The 12,501-nt window shown below is 40.4% G+C and overlaps 1 protein-coding gene across 7 annotated transcripts in view; it reads right to left on the reverse strand.

The window, feature by feature from the left end:
* Positions 1–12,501, reverse strand: part of KCNIP1 (potassium voltage-gated channel interacting protein 1) — a 338,371-nt gene that overhangs the window by 51,412 nt on the left and 274,458 nt on the right. The gene's annotated exons all lie outside the window — the stretch shown is intronic.

The raw sequence follows: 12,501 nt of genomic DNA on the forward strand, positions 1-12,501 counted from the left end.
AATTCTGTCTGTTAGCAGCGCCCCTGGGGTACACAGCTGGACAGCCAGAAGTGCACCCCAGCATCTCCAGTGCAGCCAGACCAGGGTGGGCCAGGCTGGCTGAACAAGCCCCCTTGCAGGTAGCTGAGGCAGAAGAGTAATTTCCACCATTTCATCTCAGTGTTTCACCAGACTGCAGGCACTGTGGGCTGCTCACAAGCTGATCATGTATTTCTCCATTATCACTGCAGATGAGAAAACACTTGGCAGAATGAGTGTTTTATCAGGATAGAAGCAGATGTAATATTGCAACACCAATAAAAGCTGGGTTTTTCAAACATACTATTAGATGCTGGTAGTCCCATGCAGGATGTTCGGAAGAACTGAGCTCACCAATGCCTTTTATTTTACTGGAGTCAGAGGTTGCTGCATCCCCACACTACAGCCCAGTCCAAGCAATCAGTAGCTCCCTTTTCCTGCAGTTCACAGTTTGCAGGACAGGCTGCCTTTCACCCACCACACTGGTCCACAGCCTCTCGTGGTGTTGACTCTGCCTTAAACTGCTGGTGAACACCAACATCAGGTGCAGAATCTCAACAGGATTTTGTGTATCATAGTAGCTAAATAGTGCACTTGAATTGCTAAGAGATGCTCATGCTGAGGCCAGATTGGAGGTGCAGAATACTCACACACTTGAGTGATCAAGTCAACAAACAATGAGCAGTTTAATTGAATTTGAGTTTTGTTTCCATATAGAAGTGGCTGAGGAGGAGAACACACTAGCAAATGTGTTATGAGGGTTCTCTGCCATGGGCATGCACCTTCCCAGAGTTCAGTAGCATCATATCAAAGCCACTTCTCCTGAAGAACACTTTAGACCAAAGGACTTTTTAGTGCTCTGTAGCATCTGCCACATTAGTTTTTCATTCCCCTGGCTGTACAACTGGCTATAATACCACATCACGTTTCATATCTCCTAGATTAACACATCCAGCTTTAAAACTATCAAGGATCTGAAATCACTGTACTGTCAAATCTCTCCCAGATAAAGAGAGAAGAATTTGAAAGAGTAACATGATAAACAGACCTCAAAACATTTAGATAATTCCTTGGTTTATAATTTCCTGTTCCAATTAAAAAGCTAAACTACAAGTACTACACAAAACGCTCAAATAAACAAAAAATCATGTCCCCCCTATCACAGGAGGTTTGGACAGGAATAATGGCCACAAAAATAGCCAGATTCTTTCCTGTCTTTGGAAGAGATGCTTGTCAGATTTACTGGCTGTCTCGTAGGCTTTGCACTGTTTTCTTAGACTCCTTAAGCTGACAGATCCTAAAGAGCACACAGAATCACAGCCCATTTCACGCACTTCTTGCCAGACACTTTGTTTACTTACAGATACATTTAGTCACAAAGTTTCTTCCCAACAATGCACAAACATGCTACATCTCATTACCACTAAAAAAAAAAAAAAAAAAGGGAAACTCAAAAAATTGTGCTATAATGAGTAATGAAACTCAAAGCATCTGGCTCCCCAAAGGTATGTCTTGCAATTCTACGGCTTTCTGACCCTAACATCTTAACTCCACAGCTCCTAAAGCCCTCCAGCAGCACCTTAGCAAGAGAAGGGAGGAAGGACACAGCAAAGTGTGAGTTTCACTGTTAGCATGACTGCAATTTATGCAAAGCCCAACATGTGCGATGCTTTAGGCATTCCTGATAGCAGCAGCTCCAAAAGAACATGCAGTTTTGTTCCCTTGAGTGCTCACTGCTTGAAGAATTTGTGCATGCCAGAAGCTCAGAATTCATTTAACAATATATCCAATGCTGTCAAGGCCAAATCATGATTTTTCTGAGGTTGAGTCAGATTTCAAGCAAGCTTGGAGGGAATTCTGAATGAGAATTTTCCCATTCAGGACCTTCAGGCTGCTTTGGGTTACCTGATGCTGGCAGTTCCTCCTGGATGCTGCTTTTTCTCTCCTACTTCCCAAAACTTCTCAAAATTGTCTCCGGGTTCATTGTTCACCTGCTTGTTTGTGCCCCAAGAACATGTTTGGCACATGTCAGGGTCATGCTGTGCTTTTAATGGAAAATGCTGTTAAGTTGCCTGACATGCAGAGCACCAAGTCCCCCCATCCATCCAACCATCCAGCTTGGAAGCCACATACTGACCTATTGTTCTGGTTTATGATTAACCCAAATCAGCTTTCTGGTGCTCCTTAAGCATTCAAATAATCACAAGTGATTGACTGAAGAGCTGACTACAGTTGCGTCATGGGAGGCAAATCCTATGGACCCAAATACTCATGTTTTCCCCATAATAAGAACTAATTTCAGCAAGGGATAGAGCTTTCCTCAACACTGGGCCCATTCCCTACAGTCACACTCTACTGTAGTATCGAGCTAATGAGAGAGATTGGTTCTGTGATTTAAACCAAAAGAAGGCTATCCAGCTTAGTTTTCCAGTAGAAATCTGCAGAGAAATAGAGGATCATCAACTCTTAAAAAGAGGCAGAAATATTAATCAAGATATTTTTAGATATTTTATTTGAGTCACTTCTGAAGCAATGAGGAAAAACTCAAACCAATGCCAAATAAATATTGTATTGACTTTTTTTTTTTTTTTTTTTTTTTTTTAATTTCTACAAAACTCAGCTCTGCAATCTAAAAATCATGCTGTATGTTCAGGTTTTGGATTGATGCCTCCCAAACATTTCTAATCTGCTGCAAGATACACGCTGTCATCCTCAGAGAGGGTAGGCAGCACGAGGGACTATGATTTTACCTAGAATCACACGTGGAATAAACTGCTCAAACAAAACTGCCTGGTTTTCTACTGTAGACACTGACCAACCTATTTGCAGAAAAGCAGCTGGAAGAACATTTTTCTCATTATATACAGACAAGGTTAAGCTAACCAATGAAGCAGTAAGTTTGGTTTTTACCAAATTTTAAATGAGGATGTAAAATGCCTAATGTTAAAATACCAGATCTTCTGATAATAGAAATAGATGTTCATGCTCTACACATTTCTCATATGCAGCAAAAGGAGTTGAATGTCTCAATTACCAGCAGAAAAGGCATGCACAACATGTGCACTCTGAGAATGTAAGTGGGAACTTCATAAAGATCAATCAAAATAACATGTAATGAAAAGTCTTTTCTGGTAATAAAAGAATTCTATGATGAATCATGTCAATTATTTGTGTAATCTATAATCAGCTCTTAAAAGTGGTTGGGGAGAAACAATGCATCAAACAGGTGAAAAATTCACAGCAAAATGGAGAAATATTCCTCTCAGCAGAAGCTTCTCTAATGACCAAGCTATTTGGAAAGCTTTTGAAAGAGGAGGCTCTGTCTCCTCATTTTCCATAACACAAATGCAGCATGACATGTTCTCAATACGCATACCTTTAAGAAAATTCAGTGGTATTCTGTGATTTGCCTAGTTTAAAACTCTAAATATTAGATTTTTGTCATTTTGATAAACTATTCCTTTGCTGTTGTGTTATGATAAAGAATAAATAGGAACATCTGAATGATTCTTCTTGTAGAGTACATTATTTCATACATCCCTAGAACAGCTCTGTTTACCTCTCTTCTGACACTCAGCAGTCCTGAACAATCTTCTCACATGGCTGCTGTCCATAAATCTATTTCCACTGCAGATTTCTGTCCGTCCACTTGTGTTTTGCTTTAGAAGTGGCATAATGATTCATAGCATGGCAGCATCAAGAGTATGAATTTACTATTCCATACATATTTATCTAATGAATTCTTTTGTGTGTACATAAAGTTAGCTGGTTTTGTTGCTGTTTTGATTTAACATTGTTCAAACCAAAATGAAAACTAGACCTTTCTTGTGACTGACTTTAACTTACCTAGTCTCAAGCAATGATATTTACTGCTTAAATTGAAGGATTTTTATCAGCTTGCCTTGGTCACCAGTCATTTCTCCATCCTGTTCATGCCAGGTGATTAAGCCCCATCCATATTTCTCAGATTTCTCTGGATCTCACTAGCCCCAAAGAATTTGTGTCATCTGCAAATTGTGTGATGAGAAAACCACTTATTGATAACTATTGACTACAGTTAAAAAAAAAAAAAAAAATTGTGAGTAAATTTAGAAGTTTGGTGTTTAAGTAACTGATGATGTAGATCAAATCCAAAAAATCTCCACAGCCATTTGGTGCCAATGAGCTCAGGTCCCTGCCCATTTGCACTGCTACATTTCCAGCCTTACCACTATGCCTGCAAATTAATTGGATTTCATATCACACTGGTATTTCCTAGCAGTTATCCACCAGCTAGAATAATTTTTTTAAAGTCCTGGCTGATTACTACTCATTATTTTTGTCAGTAGATGAACATTCAGTATAAGAATAGATGAACCCCAAATATCTCTTTCGTTAGATTGGACAACACAGAAATTGGGATCCTTTTCTATTAGTGCTACACAGGGAGCTGGGAATAAAGAACTCAGTTCTTCAGCTGCCATTTTCTTGCTCTGTGAGCTCAGGGAAATAACTTGCAGATGAACACTTGTCCCGACATAATATCAATTTTTCTGCTTTAACAAAACCATTCCTTCAACATTCCCCCCTTAGTTCAGTTTTTCTAATGCATATGAAGGTGCTGCTATCTTTGTACTATCAGAATCTCCCTGCTTGCTGACAATGGTAGGTGGTTGTGGGGTCCAAGGACCCATGAGGAGAAGCAGGAAGACCCCTCCTTTCAGTAGACTGTCTCAAGCTAGCGATTCCCAGCCTTCTGTAAGCCTGTTGGCACAATTCACATCATCAACTTCACAACACACAGGAACAGCTTTGAAAGGTTCCAGAAATCTAATCCATCATTACTGACTTTTCCAGAAGAGTTGGCAGCACAGACAAGCACATCCCACCTTGAAACGAGGGTTTGGCTTTACCCTGGAGCTCATGACAACAAAAGCTGAGTAAGTGTTAGCAATGCACACCCAGGTCACAAGAAGACAAGCAACTAACAAAGAAACCAGGAAACCTTGAAGGACTGACCTGAGTCACAGTTTACATGCACAGTCTGAAATTGTAATAGAGGCAATTCATAATTAATGAAAAAGTAATAACAACCTCTCACAACTGTTACATATCCTTGACAAGCTCTATTTAACTTTTCCCTTCTAGTTTTCAAGTATTTCTCTAGATTTTTATTTGTAAACCAACCCAGGTACATAAACCACAGCAGCAAACCCAGCAGCCTCCTCTGAGATCACACATCACTCTCAGACTTGCAGAAATACAGTGCCTGCTCTCTGGATGGACCCAAGGAAGTTTTCCTGCACCGAACTTACTGTCCTTTCATGCTGTTGCTGAGGCTGGACGGACTGCTAGCAATCACTTAATGACCTCAGCTGTGCTAGGAGACAAGAGAGGGAAAGGCTGCAGGACGTTTCTCATTGTCGTACTTTTAAACAGCCAATGAAAGTTGAAGAGGAAAAGATGCTGTGAGGAAAATGCTGTGAGGAAAAGAGGAGTAGGGCAGAGAAAGTGAAAATGTATGCAGAAACAAGAAAAGAAGGTATTTCAAGGCTGAAACAAGGAACAATGCATAAGGGCGTGCAATGGGAAGAACAGATCTGTGAGGGACTGGGATGGAACTATGTACAATATGAAACTGCTCAAACCTGATGTTTCAATTATTCTGGAGGCTCATTCTCCAAAAAGGGAAAATGCCATTGTATGATCCCATGCAGCCAATCTGTGCTGAGCCCCATACCCAGCTGAGCATTTCCCCTGGAACCTGTACTCAGAGGTGAGCACACCTCACCAGCAAATACGCATCACTTAGGCGTAACAATCAGCCAAAAGAAGTTGCCAAACCCCACAAATAACCTGGAGACAGATGTGTTTTGCAGTGGCAGTTTTTTGCTGACTGGATTTCTGCAGAAGCAAGAGGAGATGTGACCCCTCCCTTGCACTGGCAATCGCTGTCAGGCTCTGGAAGCAGTTAAGAGGCATAAAGCTGAAAGCCTCTGCTATCAACTCAGGCTGCAGTGGACTCATCACAGCTATGGTATTCTCCAATCAAGATATCCCCCTTATTTACCCATTTATCTTTATTTTTAAGAGGCACTTTTCTTAGTGCATTTTTAACTCACACTCCAGTGACATACTAAATTATGCCCTCATTTTTGCATAAGAATTATAAAAAATACTGCCCAGTAAAGGTTATCTCATACATTTTTCTCAGTAACAGCAGGCCTAAGCACTGAAAAACACTCCACTTGAAAACCACTGTTGCTTTGTGAGTTACATTAAACAGTTTTCTCACAATTTTTCATGTTGTTCTAGATTTCTTATTTTTAAGTGACCTCAAGCGATGAATACATATATACAATGTTCCGAATAAGATTATATTTGTTTCACTTACTGAAAGAAATTTCATGAAAGAATTATGAAACTGTATAAAACTAACCATACTTTTGATACATCACAGTGAATTATGAAGTAGTACCACACTATTTTAGATACATCATAACTTCTAATTACACCATCCCAAAATTTTTTAAAATCTGTACCAAGCAACAAAACTCTCAGCAAACAAAAAAGCCAATTTATAAAGGCAATGTCTGAAGTCAAACTTTCTAAAGTAGTTTGGGAAACATAGGCAGCAAAAGCTGAAATTCCAGTTTATGCTGTAGTTCTAAGCACACAGAGAGTAGGAAAACTTTTAGAGGGCTGTCGGGAAAGGGGGCTGGCTTTGCTTTTGCCAGCAGTGCTCCCACTATAAGGTTATGGCAGCAGCACCACATAACCTGCACTCCAGTAGAGAGGGGTCAGCTTTCACAGTTAACCAGACTGTCCCTGATTTATGAATTACAGTTTAACTGCTCTTCTAGTGGCACCAGTAGTGAAATTCTGCTTCTTGACATGACACAGGTAGGCTGACTTTCATGGAAACAAAGCACATGAAGAACACATGACAGAAATTATACTTAGGATGTTAAAGCTAAGCAGCAGCCTCAGATAATAAACCTCCTTCATGTGTCTTGTGTGTATCCAAAACTATTCCATAACTAAGTATGTTATCATGCATACCTGAGCTGGCAGAATACTCCCCCAGCATTCCACAGCCTTCTTGAATTACAGTTCCATTGCTAAAATGGTATCACAAGTATAGCTGTGTGTGTGTGTGTGTGGCCTTCAACATGCTAAACTCAAAGTCTAACATTTTTCCAAAAAAAAGTAAGACATTTGAGAGCCAGCTGCTTGATAAGAGAAACATTCACCTGCATGAAAAATTTTGCCTCTACTGCAGAGGCACTCATCCTATGAAGGATATATACACCTCTTAGGCTAATACCAGTGCTGAATGGGATAAAACCAGGTTCCAGAATTAGGGACAGAGTTCAGCACATCTTAGAAGCACATGACTGGAGTGTTTCTGCCAATGTCTGCAGAATATCAGCAATTCCAGAGACTCCTACCCCAGGGCACTCCAGGAACAGCTGCTCTACACAGCAGCACACACCTGACCCTGGCACCATGAGCCAAGTAGTTTTCCCTGGGTGTCCATATGCAAACGACCATGTGATGAGCATTATCAGTTGTACTACAACATTTCTTGATGAAAATCAAATACACAACATGCAAAGTACAGTGATGAAACACCAAATCCCATTATGAATTGTGCTGGACCAGTTCTCTGTCAATCTAAATTTCAATCAGTTTAAGTACAGGAAGATCATTGTTCCCCAGGACACTGCAACAAACTACCCTAAGAGCATTTTTAAGGAAAACTTGGTCAAATATGTCAATCTCAATTAACTAGATATTTTCACAATGGTCCCTACTATCAATTGGAAATTTTAATAAGCCTTTGCCTCTACTTAAATATTCCTGTCAATTTGCTGATTGGCACACATCCTAACTAATGGAAAAGAATATGACAGAGGACACTACTTTCCCTGCTCTTCCTGCAATTTAATTAAACTGCAGCTTATTAATTAATTGCAAGTTAAGTCTCATGAAAAAAGTGTAAAGCTTAATTGGCATCATTAAATTACAAATCAGAGGATGCATCAATGCATGCTTTGCTGCTGCTCAAACAATCCTACTTAGGTCTGGAGGGCAATACACTTAGATGAAATGAAAAGGTATTTTACTTGTCAGTACTTTTTCTGTTCAGAGTGTTTTCAGGCAAAGAAAAAAACCAAAATCCAGCAATGATGCCAAATTATGTCCAGAGGTATTGGAGATAACAGTTTAGTTAATGTAAAACACAAAACACTCTTCAGTACATTGAAGAATCCTTAGTTTGAAATTTCTCTATCCTTAAGAATTTTACATTCACAGCAAGTAGCTAATTGCTATTAACTCTTGCTAGTCATCAGGAAAACAGGCACTACGATACACTTGGGTTTCTATTAGGATTACCTTCCTATACATTTGAAGGATTTCCTTCCTTGTACATTTTGAACTAAAGTATTGATATGAATTCTAGAGATAGCTCTCTAGATATACCTCTGCTATTTCTAGAGGGGAAAAAAAGATGGCATACATACAAACCACTCTCTACTCAGTAGCAAACTACTGAGCAGGATCCCATTTTCATTGGGCCTTGAGAATTGAAGGATGCTTCCCTGCAGAAGAAAAGCATGCAGGCTAACATTTGGGAAACGAAGGCAGACAAAAAATATTTAAAGTCTGTGGCAAATCATGAAATCATTCTGACAGTTTAGGCTTCCTGGAGAGAACAATAGCACTTGGGTGATGCAAATGCAAGCATTCAAGATGCTATATAAAGGTCTAATTTGCTTAAGGGAAGCTGGATGAACTATGCTGGGAAAACACCATATTTGTTGCCCGCCGTTCCCACTGCTTTTGCAACACCTGACTATCAGGGGTGGCCTTTACAGACTGGCTATTGCCAACAACGTAACTGGAACAGAGGCTCAGCTGGCAGCATTAGTGTCTTTCTGCCTACTTTGACCATTTCAGCTGTATGGGCTGCTTACAAGAGGGATTGATTTTAGATTACTAGAAAAATGCATCTGAATCTTAAGGCATCATGAAAATCTCATACATCTTGATTATGGGAGGGGTTTTCTTTGGAAAAGATACATAAAAATATTTGCGAATACGTGAAGCTTTTTGAGCCTGAAAACTATTTGCAAGCCTCTGAAAATCATCCAGTTCCACAAAGTGCATTAATCCTGTTTCAGTTGCTAGCTCCAATATTATCAAAACAGGAAAGTGGAAAACCACTTGATTTCATACATGGGCAAACTGGCATGGATTCTGCTAAAATAACTGATCTAAACAGGAAGGAATTTTCCAGTTTGTTGCCCAGGTTGCAAAGCTACGGTCTTCTGTGCTAAGCCATAGAAAAATCTAATTTCTGTGTGTTACTCCTGGATACCAAGTAGGTAGCCTGTTGTTGTTAGGATATAAACTTCAGTAAGCATTAATACTTAGGTTTCTTCAGACCTGGGTATAAACTATTTTCCAGTGGAAGATGTATACACATGTATCTTCCTGAACCACAGAAGAGTGCTATGAGAGTCAGTTGAGACTGAAATAGTATCTTCTCAATTAACATAATCTCAAACATACTAAAATTTCACTGTTACAACTCTAAAAGGAGAAGGTGAAGTTAGCATATTTATTCAATACATTCTGCTCAGTTTATACAGTAATTGTGCTTGGAGGGTGCATTAGACAGCCCATAGACTTGGAAATGCCATATAACAGCTTTAAACTTTAAATGTCAGCTGAGGGTTCTGGTTATTACTTGTTTACGGTGATGTTAACTGCACAGGCACTCAGCTGACTTTGCTTTAGTCTCTGCTGTAACTCCAAAGTACTGCAACAGAGGAATTAACTGTGCCACAAAGCTCACAAGGTTTTGTTTAATGCTAACAAAAACTAAGCTGACAAATCTTAAACTGCAGCTGTAGTTGAAAGTAAAGCTGCACTTTGGATCATGATGAATTGCAAAGGCTGAGCTGGAGCCAACATGAGACCAATTTCTCCAATCCAGCTCTTGCTTAGTGTGCTGGAGGGAAAGGATGCAGGGTCTCACCTGCATATGCATGCAGCAGTGAAGCAGAATCAACTCACCACGGTCTGTATCAGACACGCACAAACTAATCACCAGGGCATCATAGGCGCACTGCAACTTGCTGGGGGCTAGCTGGTTGCAGACACACAAAGCTGGCAATATATGACCTGGATGGGAGGTATGGGAAGTCTTTTTCTGCACACCTGTATTCTGCCTGACTATCCATAAAACATCTAATAGTTTGGCTTTGTTGGTCACCTTTATTTCTTTATTTGTTTCTATCACGTTCACTTTTCTCTTGGGTATATCTAAGTCAACACCACTTGGACACTGGAATGGTCATTTTTTTGTTGTTTTTGCCTGGCTGAGGTGTTTCTATGTCATCACTGTTACAGTACTCCACAATTACTGCTAGACGACTCACACAAATGCTGTTACTTGTGTGAAGTAATAACTAGGTGTCAATAAATAGGTGGTTGGTGTCAGCCCTCTCTTGTTCCTAACATGCTACAGGGTGTCACAAAAAGAGAAGAAAGATGTATGTGAGCCCAAGCCTTGAGAAACCTAATTGCTGTGTTGGGGAATCGTTATGAAACCACAATCAAGTCACAGACACCAAAATGGCCTGGTGTATTCAGGGGCCCACCTGCCCTGAGCTGTGGCTTTGCTCCTCTCTCCCAGGCAGGTAACGGTGCTGCCTCAGAGGGCTCTCCCCACCAGTGTGCTCAGTGCTGTGCAACACTGGGAAGTTACAGCATGGAGCACTCAGAGAGCAAAGTTCAGTGTGAAACACACAGCAGGGCAAACTGAAGTCACGAAACAAGCATTGGTATCAGTGTAAGCCCTAGCTCTAGGAAATAACTATATGTCACAAAATATTAGCAACCTCTTCATATGAATTTCAGCCTCTCAGAGCTCAGCAACTCACTGCAAATTTCCTCACATGCTGACAAGGACACATGCCTTCCAGGAAGTCATTTGGGATCAAACTAGATCCCTTCCCCAGGTCTCATTGGCGTAATTTTAAAACAAGTTCTTTGAAAAACAGTTCTGGTCTGCTCTACCAACAGATAGGAAATAAATACATTTGCAGAGGACTGCATTCCAGAGAGGTGCCAGGCTGGGGTCCCCTTTATGTAACGGTGCTCAGTAAAACATCAGCTCCTAGGCACATTATCTCGTGGGTTTGCTGTGACTTAGGAAAGGCACATACCAACATTTCCATTTTAATAAAGAGATCAGTTACCAAAAATGCCATCAAGGGAAGGTAGTTCCAGTAATGAAGAATTAACAAGTTTCTGTAATTAACCAATTATCTTAGATACAATTCATTAGAAGTTGCACATTCCCATTTCATTAATTTCTCCTAGCCTCTGCTTTCCAGCTAATTGTAATTGCAGAAAAAGGTGGGAGAGGTAAGACCCAGTAAGACACATCTACTGCAACTGCTGCAGTCTCAAGCACACTCCACAGCTGAACCACATTGCACAGCCAAGGAAAGCTGGAGGACTCAGCTACTAGCAAGCTTGCCCAGAGCCAGCTGCCATTACACAGAAGATGGGTAATTTTAAGTAGTAGTCTGAACATAATATTAAACTAGTGATGAACTGGCTCAGATCAAGGGAAGGCCTGGCAGCATAAATCTCAGCAGAGTAAGCCTTGTGTATCAAAATATTCAGGATGCACTATTTGGAGGTATCTTGGAAAGTTGCTCCAAGACCCTGCTCTAGCAACAGAGCATGTGCTCAATACACAGCAAAAATCAACAAAGGCAAAAGGCAGTTACAGGAACCCTTCAGTCACACATTTTATTTGCCTGTTTCTGGGTCTTAGCTCAAATATTTAAGCCTGATGTATTCAAGAAGTGTAAGAATAGCAGCTCTTCAGTTCTGCCTGAAAACCACTTACAGAGAGAGAGTGCTAAATTACCTTTCACAGTAATTTTTTACTAAGTTATCAGTTCAGCTGTCTGCCTCCTTTCCTTCTTAGCATTAAAGAAGGGAAAAAACTCATAAGCTGATTTTGCTTCAGTTTCTGCTTATAAATCAAGCCATAAAACCTGTTTTAACATCTATGTGATCAGCAGGAAACATTCACTAGCTGTTTTAGGAACTGGCACTGCAACTGGGGCTTCTTACAGTATTGGATTATTTCTTGAGAAGCAAAGGTCTCTCCACTTCACAGCTATAAAGAAATGGAACTAAGTCCTGAGAAGTGCACTTGTCCTAGGGTGACGTTATGGTGTTTGTATCTCCAGTTGTGTGTTCTGTTTACATTTGATATTATGTTCTGTGCTTTCAGAACTGACCCTGAAAGTGAAGGTTTGTTTTGCCTTGTTATCATCTGGTTCACCTCCCCCCATGGTCTGCTGTCTAGAAGAGGCTGGTGCTGGCTGGCTGGCTTTGCTTTGCTTGCTTGCTTGGCTTGCTTGCTTTGCCTGCTTTCTTGCTTTGCTTGTTTCCTAGTTAGGTTAGCTA

The sequence above is a fragment of the Taeniopygia guttata genome, chromosome 13 (genome assembly GCF_048771995.1).
Source record: "Taeniopygia guttata chromosome 13, bTaeGut7.mat, whole genome shotgun sequence".
Lineage (NCBI taxonomy): Eukaryota > Metazoa > Chordata > Aves > Passeriformes > Estrildidae > Taeniopygia > Taeniopygia guttata.